Source organism: Neopsephotus bourkii, unplaced genomic scaffold (genome assembly GCF_033783945.1).
Source record: "Neopsephotus bourkii isolate Nb327-2 ecotype Australia unplaced genomic scaffold, CSIRO-AGI_Nbou_v1 NB_281, whole genome shotgun sequence".
Classification (NCBI taxonomy): Eukaryota; Metazoa; Chordata; class Aves; order Psittaciformes; family Psittacidae; genus Neopsephotus; species Neopsephotus bourkii.
In genome coordinates, this window is record NW_026900790.1 from 1,297,673 (window position 1) to 1,308,429 (window position 10,757).

Genomic DNA, 10,757 nt, shown 5'->3' on the forward strand with positions numbered 1-10,757 from the left:
GGGTATCAGTGGTGGTGGTGCTGTCACACAGGTATTGTGTGGCTATCTCCAAAGTGGATCTGCTAATGTTTCAGTTAAGTGTCTCAGAGACAGTGAATTCTGCAGCCAGGGCAGACTGTGACAGATGCAAACAGAGCAAGTTAATGAAATGCCTCATTTCTACTGCATCAAATGCATTATTTCACCATAGATTTCACCTTCACCTCTGACTTTGGGGTCAGATGGAGATGCCACCGGTAAAAAGAAGTCATTTATTAGTCAGAATTACTGCAAGTGGAGACATGAACAAGTTTTAATACATCTGAGCTCCACCTTGGCCTTCTGTTGTTTACCAGCACCTTTGGTCTGTCTATGTATTACACTGTTAACTCAGACCTCTCTGTTCCAGCAGTGGTGTCTCTGCTGAAATGCAGTGTGATGTGTCGTCTCCAATAGCATCATTATGACAGTTATATTTTTCCTGATGGATGATCCAGAGAAGGGATTCAGAACTGCCAAACTGGACTCTCTCCAATCCACATGGATTTGTGTTGCTGTGTGCAAGGCATTTCCGAAGAATGGGAAAACTGATGAAGAGGGAGATTGTGGAGTGATGGGTGGTGGTGATGGACTCACAGCCTTTTCACTGGCACCTGGGTTTAAACTGAAACGGGGTAAGTTCAGGTTAGATCTAAGGAAGCTCTTCCCTGTGAGGGTGCTGAGGCACTGGCACAGGGTGCCCAATAAAGTGGTAAATGCTCCATCCCTGCCAGGGTCCAAGGCCAGATTGGACAGAGCCTTGGGCAACATGGTCTAGTGTGAGGCATCCCTGCCCGTGTCAGGGGGTTGGAACTGGATGACCTTAAGGTCCTTTCCAATCCAAACCATTCTGTGATTCTATGATTATTATTAATCTCATTTTATAGTGGGAACAGTTATTCTGCAGACAGAGGCAGAGACTTGGTCAGATCATTTGGGGTGAAAAGAGGGGAACAGATCCTGGCATTAGATTTCCCTCCTCCACTATTATGTATCACTATGTTAGGTACATATTTGTGGGAGAGCAATGATAAGGAATAAATCCTTTTTGTATGCCTGAAACCTAAACTCACCTAACCCAGGTATCAATGAGTGCTCCTGAACAGTCCATACTGTGTCCTAAACCAGTCTGCTCTGCCAGCAGCCAGCTTGTTGCTGTGCAGCTCTCCTAACCTTTCCATGTCAGCTCCTTCACCTTTGTTTTGGGAATGTGCAGCAACAGAAACTCAAGAAGTGCTACTCCACTTTCACCAGCTTTGTTTGAAGTGCCCCAAACCCCTGGAATTCTGCAGCTTTGGCTGAAGGAGGAGTCTTTTGCTTCTCTGTTGGGAAGCTTTTTGTAATAGTGTTAGCTTGCCGTTTCTTTTATGGTATCATGTAACTTCAACTGAAGTCATTGATGTGTTTTCAGGTGCATTACAAGGGGTAAGCCTCTTTCCTCAAATCACTGCATTCTGTTCCATCACAAGCTTCCATGTGCCTCAGATATTCTTCCCACTCTCGTCGGTAGATCCTTTCTCAGCAATCTCAGTTATTTGCTCAACGCATTGTGCACCTTCTCAGCTTAGCATTCAGAAATGATCCCTGTTTCTGGATGGAGCAGGAGACATCTCTGCTGTCTCAGATGCTTTCTGAGAGGCACACACGCTGCTTTTCTCACTAGAGATGTTTCTGTCCCTCGCTAATGTAAAGCAGCGGGGCTCCCGTGACATAGTAGATGCAAGAAACTGGCCTCCTTTCTCCTCTTTGTCACTTCTTAAACACCCCCCTTTTTGTTTCCCTTCATTTTTCCTCTGCCAAGTTTTGTTTGGGTGATTTCCAGCGCAGATCTCTCTGATCAAGCAGTGCTGGTGCTAGAACTGCCGATGTGTGTTGCTACTTGTCAAAAAAGGCTAAAAACTCCAGGCATGTTTTGGGGGGAGAGAAGGGGAAAATTGGAAATAGCTTCTTTTTTCTTTTCTCTCACCCTCTCCCCCTTCCTTCTCCTCATTCCTTACAATCGTTAAATTTGACATCTCTTTAAATGAGCTGGAAGAACTTCAACCTCAAGCGCTTTTCCCTTCTGAGAGCATCCCCGTGTTGGATATGTCTCTCCATGCTTTAGGCAAGTGAGCATGACTTTGCAGAGGTGATTGATGGCTTCTCATAGAAATGCTCTTTCAATTAAAATAACCCAAATACACACAAAGAGGAGAAAAAGAGGTTCTTTTCCCCTTACTTGACTGTTTTTATGCTTGTCCAGAATGTGAATCAGTTATCTGCATTAAAACATGGGCATGTTTTATTCTCCTTTGCAGCCTAACACTTAACTGGCTGCTTTCTGTATGCTCAGCCCTGATCCATGTTGCCCCTGGAAAGCAGCACTGCTGAGCTCAGCTTGTTCTCCCTGCTCAGCTGTGCCAACACTCCCTCCTTGCAAAGCTTTCCATATTTCCTCTGATTTAAGACTGGGTTTGCCCCCTCCTTGTGCCTGGAGATGAAGAATTAATGGACTAATTCACTACACCCTCAAGGTATCAGAATCATTATCGTTAAACATCTAAACTATGCGTTCACCCCAGGTAGGGCTTGCTGCTTTAAAAGCCCTTGGTGACAGGGAAATTGAAAGGGAAATACATCTTTATGTATTAAAGAGCTTTGCAAGCTGCAGCATCGCAGTCTGCCTCCCACCTTTGTTCAGCACTGGGTTTTCATTCAGTGTGTTGTCAGTTTTGCCCCCAAATTCACTTTCCCTTCGATGAAAGCCAGGGAAACGGTCACTAACATGTTTTTATCTAGATATTGTGTCCATTATTCATTCTGCTCCAACCTTTGTTGCTTTTGGCTCCCACAAGCGTGGAAATGAGAGTTCTTCCCAACCTCGTGGCACCAAGCTTTAGTTTCAGTGCACTGCAGGATGTGGGATTTGGGAAATGGGACCTACCTGTCTATTCAGAAGTCTCATGGTCTAGCAAAAACCTTTGGAACCACAGCACTCCCTGAGTAATCTGTCATGACTTTACATGGGCTCCAACATGGTTTTGGGAAGCTGCTCCAAGATCCCCTCTGAGAGGGCTGGAAACCTTCTACAATGCTATATATGAAATATACCCATGTCTGGTTCTTACCCATCTGTTCTTGTGTAAAGGTCTTCCTTTCACTTTGCTTTTACTGTCTCCCAGAGTGTGTTGAGAGAACAGACATGGTGCCTAGGTCCATCACATGTATTGCTCCACCATTGTGACTTTAGTTCCCCTCTGTTGTGGGGGATCTTTGAAATATCATGCTATAGGATTTGGGCTCCTAAATTAGTAGCTGGATAATTTCTTCCACTATTAGTGGTGCCCCTTAGGGGTTGTTAATGGGACCAGCAGTATTTAACACCTTTGTTGATGACGTGGACAGTGGGATGAAGGACACCTTCAGCAAGTTTGCCCATGAAACCAAGCTGTGTGATGCGGTCATCACACTGGAGGAAAGGGTTGGGATCCAGAGGGAACTGTTGGAGCGAGTGCAGAGGAGGCCATGGAGATGCTGCGAGGGCTGGAGCAGCTCTGCTCTGGAGCCAGGCTGAGAGAGCTGGGCTGGGGCAGCCTGGAGAAGAGAAGGCTCCTGAAGGGGAGACCTTAGAGCAGCTCCAGTGCTTAAAGGGGCTGCAGGAAACCTGGAGAGGGGCTTGGGACAAGGGTCTGTAGGGACAGGCCAAGGGGAATGGCTTGAACCTGCCCGAGGGGAGACCGAGATGAGCTCTTAGGCAGAAGCTCTTCCCTGTGAGGGTGCTGAGGCGCTGGCACAGGGTGCCCAGAGAAGCTGTGGCTGCCCCATCCCTGGCAGTGTTCAAGGCCAGGTTGGACACAGGGGCTTGGAGCAAGCTGCTCCGGTGGAAGGGGTCCCTGCCTATGGCAGGGGTTGGAACTGGATGGGCTTTAAGGTCGCTGCCAACCCAAACCAGTCTGGGATTCTATGAGATTATTCTACCTGTATCATTCTTTCCATGTGACTAATGGCCTGTATCTCTGCAGGGAAATGCAGGTTTGTCTGGGAAATACTGGTGCATGCTGGTGTTCTCAGGCTATGGGTCTGGGGCTGTAATAGCTCAGCAAGGCTACTGCAGAGAGCACAACAGGTTTCCTAGTGCTGTCATAACCTAAACCCAAGAGGCCTTGGAGGCAGTAGATCACTGCAAACCCCATGAATGCAAGTCAGGGTAGAGAAATGAAATGTTCTCTGGGGCCCCCCTGACAAGACGATGCTGATGTCTCGGCTGTTATTAGACCCAAGAGAATCTGAGCCCGAGAGAAAGGGCTGGGGCTGACTTGGCTCTGTTTGCTCTGAGAAGACTCAGTTTATTCTCTTGCTCCATTGCCTGGAATTTTTCTGTGCCTGGGTCCTGTGTTCACTTGTGTGGGTTGGGGTAATAAAAGGGGGCCACAGGCAGTCTAGACAGAGGTGGTCTCCTGAAGGCATCAATCTTCATTATAGAGCCCAGCAGCTGGGAGATGAGGTGGGAAAGGAGCTATCCCTGGGTAGCACCACGTTTAACCCTTCAGCTTGCAATGCAGCAGCTCCCTCCTATCTCTTTTTATGCTGAAATTAACAATTTAAGGTGTTTTTCCTCTTTCTGATGGGGCAGTTATGGTGGGGCTTTTGTGCTGGTGAGGGTGGATGGAATAAGAATGATCCTTGTTTGTCTCAAGGTAGAGAACTGGGAGAATGGTTTGGAGGCAGTGGGAAAACTTGGGGGACTTCTCAGCAGGGATGTGATTGCTCCTAGCACAGAGCACTTGCTCTCATCTACACTTGTACATGAATTATACTTTGCCCCTTGTCCCCAAGGCTCATGGCAAAGCTTCCTTGCAGCTCTACCACAATGGAAACCTATTTGCTGGCCACTCACCCTCATCTCTGACCCATGTGGGAGGCAGCTGAGCTCAGCTCTCTTGGGGCACCAGCCACACTGTGCTCTTATGGGCTTTGCTTAGCTGCAAAGGTCCCTGAGAAGGGGCTGATGCAAGGCAGACACTTGGGACTTCCAGGGCCTCTGAGTATTTGTGTTTATTCCTGGGCCAAAGGGGTATTTTGGTAGCACGTCATCCACACTTGGGACAAGGGCTTTTTCCAGCCCTGGATGTGGCTGTTCGTGCAATGGAAGCTCATCTTCCACTTGGGAATGGTTGGCATGTTCTTGTTGTATGGCTTCATGGAAGGAGCAGGACTCATTGAGTTTATGGTTTGACTTGATGTTCTTAAGGGTCTTTTCCAACCTAAATGACTCTATGTTTTATTGCTGGGCCAAGGCCTGGGTGGAACTGAGCTGTTAACAGATGCTCATGGGGATCTTCAGGTTTCTTCAGTCTCTCCGTGGGCACAGGCACAGTACTATCTAGGTTGCACCGTTAGTGCTTAAATGTATTTCTGATATTGCCTCTGATGTACAAAAGTCATATTCCCTAGCCTTAGAGATGGTAGGCATCATATGGAAGAAATGGGCAATGTTTCTCCTAGGTTTTAAAACCTTTAATGTTTGTTGTCATACAAGAATTGAGTGGCACTATACGAAACAAGCATGACTGAGGTTGAAAACTAATGAAAGGACGTAACAACTTCATGCAGCACTTAGTAAACCTGTGGAACTCATTGCCACAGGGCATTGGGATGCTAAAAGTGTAAATGGTTTCCAAAGTAAGAAGTTTCTTCAAAGTAAGAAGAAACATTTGGGAACAATTCCTTGCCCAGAGGGTGCTCAGGCATTGGAACAGGCTGCCCAGGGCAGGGCTGCAGTCACCATCCCTGCAAGTGTTCACACAGCGTGGAGATGAGGCCTCGGTGCCATGGGTCAGTGGTGGCCGTGGCACTGATGGGGAAGGGTTGGGCTGAATGAGCTTAAAGGGCTTTTCCAACCTGGTTGATTCTAAGTTTCATAGAAGAAAAAATCATGTGGGGTATTAAATACAAAGACATTTCCAAGGTGCAGTCTGTGTTGTCCCTGAGCTATTGGTCACTGGAGGCTGGAAGGACGGAGGTATCTCCATGTGCTCTTACACTCTTGTTAAGGGCACATGGAGACATTGGAAGTGTCTCCATGTGCTACCCAGTGTAGGGTTTGCTTCCTACAACGGCCATCTGATGTTGGCCATTGTAGGAAGCTATGCACTGCATAGCAAGTAGGAATCTGATGTCCATTGTAGAAAGCAAGCACTGACCTAATACAGCAGCTCTCATGTCTCTCTTCATACTTTGCTTCAACATCTGCTATCTTTGCATAAATATTTCGCTGGCACCAGCTGCAGCTCTCTGGCAGAACGAGTCAGCAGGGTTGACTCTCAGCTTAGTTTTCCCAGAGTCTGCAGGATTTTCAGTGTGTCCTCCACAGAGGCTGAGCTTTTTCATCTTCCCTTTTCCAGCTCCATCTCGATCCTTGGCGAGGCTTCAGAGGAAGAAGCAAGTGTGGGATGCGTTACAGGTGCCGGGGCTCAGATGCTTATATTTTACCTCTTATGGACAAGGTAAGTGAAAAGGGAAGAGTTATATTATACTCACTGTGGGTCCCAGTCCAAAGTGAAGAGATAACATAACTCTGATTTTGATTTAGACTACAGCAAAATATATTGCAAAGGGGAAAGTGAGGGGCTATTCTGTACCTTGTTGTTATCTCTGTGCTGGAGTTTTACCTTGTGACCTTCTAATGAATTTTTGGTTTTGTTATAATCTACTTTTAGCAAAATATATTTGGAAAAGGACAGAAAAGAGGAAATCTGTGAGGTTCCCTGAATATCCTTTGGAATGTTTGGATTCAGGAGATGTGTGCTGCGTATGATGCACATTTAGGGATAATTTGCCCTTCCTCCGTATTAGTTCTAATCCTGTACCCTAATATCTAAGGGATAGATGAAATCTGAAGCAGAGGCTTGAAATCTCATATATAGGAGTGGCTTTTATGCCTTTTAATGGTCCCTGGCTATGCTTTCTGTTCACATGTGTCTGATTTGCAATCTCTGTGCAGATCTCAGCTGCACTTGGCTTGCAGTTGGGGTCCTATGCTAATGCTGTATTAGGTGGCTGTCATCAAGGCTGTAATAGCACAGGGTTGCCAGGTAAGCAGGGTCCCCAGGGGGAAAGTCAAACCCATCAGTCTGCCCTGGAGCCTTTGGCATGCCCATTCTACCTGTGCCCTACTGAGGAGTGGTGGGAGGCCAGGGAAGATGAAGCAGTCTCCAACCCTTCAGCCATGTAACCTATGTAGTCAAACAGCTCTTGACCACGTGGAGAGTTGGATACATGGCACCTAGTTTTATACTGACCCATTTTTTTCCCTTCTGAAGCAGCAGCCTCGGCCTGATGGTGTTTCATGACATAAATATCTTTTATCCATCTTTTCGTATCTACTGTCCTTTTAATTCATTGTAGAACAGCCACAAACGCTTCTTCCCTTGGTAGAGCAACACAGCAGTCTTTGAATACCTAAAGGGGGCCTACAAGAGGCTTGGAGAAGGGCTTTGGACAAGGGCCTGTAGGGACAGGCCAAGGCGAATGGGCTTGAACCTGCCCAAAGGGAGACTGAGCTGAGCTCTTAGGCAGAAGCTCTTCCCTGTGAGGGTGCTGAGGCGCTGGCACAGGGTGCCCATAGAAGCTGTGGCTGCCCCATCCCTGGCAGTGTTGAAGGCCAGGTTGGACACAGGGGCTTGGAGCAAGCTGCTCTAGTGGAAGGGGTCCCTGCCCGTGGTAGGGGTTGGAGCTGGAGGAGCTTCAAGGTCCCTTCCAGCACAAACCAGTCTGGGATTCTATGATTCAATGACACCAAGAGCCATGCAATGATCCCAGGAAAGGTTGGTAACAGAGGACACCCTTTCTCTGTTCAAGAAACATTGACAAGAAAGCAAGAAGTCTATTAATATTCTTCCTCTCAACTTCTTTTAATTCTGACAACATGATCCAGAACAGTGAGATTTGACCACATGCAGATTGGAAGGAACATTAGTTTTGCTGAAGGGTTTTGGGGCCCTTTTAGAGCATGTCCTCATCAGTCTCTGTGTTACGGCACAACTAATAATTTAACTTCTTGATGCTGTAGACATGCCATTATGCAGGGAATCCATTCACTCCTGCATGAGGGAGTGTGCATTTGTCAGTCTACCTGATAGCTGACTTGCAGCCCTCCTTGCCAAGGTAAATTATGCATAGATCAGTCACTTTGAGTGTCCTGTTACCTTTAAGTGCTTCCACAGCATCATTGGGCTGCTGGTGTGTATGTGTAAGTGTGAAATAGAGATGCCAGCCCTGGTGAAAGGTGAGGATTTGCTGCTTTGGAGAGACACCTCGAGGGAATGCAGCTGTGGCAGGAATCTGCTGTGCTTTGGGGCTCCTTTTTGCTCCTGGAAAAGTTAATAGTGCCAAGCAGAGCTACCCAATGTGGTTTATTTGGGCATCCTTTCATGAGTTACACCTTGTCAGGCTGAGCACTGAAGGCTCTTTGCTCACTTCACAGGGGCACAAGTATTGAAGTTGCTCTTGGGATGCACTAAAAAGCTTTTCCTTTTCCTCCCTTGTAAACATTAGGTACTCTTATGTGAGAAAAATGATGATGATGGTTTTCAGGTAGATCTTTGCTTCTTAGAATACAAGGGGTTGCAAGCACTGCCCTGTACCCTCGCTTACTCCTGCAAGGGCCTTGTACACTCCTGATGCCCCCAGTTTTCCCTCTTTGATCCCACTTTTAAATCTGTTATCCAACATCATTTGTGCTTATGGAAACATTTGTCCTGCAGACAGATCCTGAAGTCTTATTACAGGAGGCAGAAGCTTCCTGCTAAAGACACAGAATCTGCCTTTATTACACCATGGAAAGAAAATCCCTTGTTAACTCCTAGACTGCAATGGTATTAGCTCCCGAGTGCCTAACGGTCTGGGAAGGATGCTTCATGGCCCCAAAATGTAGTGTTTTATCCTGATTTGTTGTTGTTGCCACCAGGTTAGACACCTTCAGTCTGATGCTTCATGGGTAGTCAAGCCCAGCCTAACTAACTCTAATGGAAGGGTCTTCATGGTTCCTAGTGTGACATAAGCCGGTGGTCAGGAAGGCCCAGAAGTAGCAGGGATGGGACTGACTGTGGTGCAGCTGTGTCATAGAATCCCAGACTGGTTTGTGTTGGAAGGGACCTTAAAGCTCCTCTGGTTTTAGCTCCTGCCACAGGCAGGGACCCCTTCCACTAGAGCAGCTTGCTCCAAGCCCCTGTGTCCAACCTGGCCTTGAACACTGCCAGGGAGGAGGCAGCCACAGCTTCTCTGGGCACCCCGTGCCAGCGCCTCAGCACCCTCACAAGGAACAACTTCCTCCTTATGTCCAAACCCTGTTTCAGTTTGAGCCCATCAGCCTTTGCCCTATCACTACAGTCCCTGATGAAGAGAAATGTTGCATGATGTATTTGCTGTGGTTGCCATCAGTAGCGGTTAGGGCAAAGTTACTCCAAGGTTTTCCAGGTAAATCTGTGACTGAGTGAAGTTCAGTGGGTATTAATAGAGAACAAGGATATGAATTGCTAGGATGCTAATTACCTATTTGTGGTATTGTATTTAGCCCAGTGACTTCCAATGCAACACCCTTGAAGGGTGATGGGCTCTGTTCCCTGTCTCCCTTGATGAAAAAGACACTCATTTCTTCTAAGCATGTTCTCAAAGTTGTATAAACTGCTGGAACTTACCTAAAAATGAGCTGAGACACAGATTTTTTACAGAATATGCTCTAAATAATGAAAAAACTATCTAAATAGTGATTAACTTACTTGGGGAGGCTTATGTCTGAGGCAGCTCGGCAGTGCCTCCTGCCACCTTCCTGCCTTGGACTGATGGTTTTAAGCTGAAAGGTCCATTTTTGAGTGACCAGACACGCTACATTCATTTCAGCTTCTGCTCATGGCAGAGACAAGGTTTCCTTCATTCACCATTCATTTTGAGGTCTTGATGGATAAGGTCAAAGCATCAGAGCTCTCACTAATATCTGAGGGGAACTGTGTGGTCTTGGTAGTCCGTATCATTTTGGAGATGTTTAGAAGTTGCTTCAGTGAACTCAGGGAAGTGCTTCCCAAGTAAACCATGATCTACTGCCTTTTTTACCCCCTACTGCCTGTTGATGTCATTTTTAAGACCCATGGAGCTTTATATTGGTGACTTTCTGGACTTGAAGCACCTTGGAAGACTGGGACAAGTGTTTGTATCTGAGTTAGGGAAGGTCTTACTTCTGCTTCTACCAAGTGTGTCCACATTAGCTTGCTAAAAGCTGGATGAACAGTCAGTGCCATACCATAACCACATCTTGTATCTGGTGAAAACCACCCAACTGCTTTAGATTAGATGTCCCTAAGAGAGAACACACCAGTAAGAAGCACAAAATGCTGTCATCACATGAGGAAACATCATGTAACGCTCCCTGCATTGCTGTCCCTGTGTAGTCTTGGGACTTCACTGCTGTGTTTCCTGTTTCCAACATCTGCCCTGTATCCAGTTGCCTAACGTGAGAGTGAAATGGGCAACCAAACGGTGCCAGTAATTGAAATGGGATGTGTGACCAGGACAACAGGGACTCCAGCCCAGCTTTCCCAGTCCCATCTTGCTGTGGTATCCTGATGGCAAACGATACATCCCAGCAGGGTATTTTGTTATACCTCCCACAGAGCATTCAGCTACAAAGAGGGAAATGTGTTCTGTGTTATTTCCAGTGGGGGAGGGCCTCTGTTGCTTCTGATCGAGCTTAATTCCATTTATTT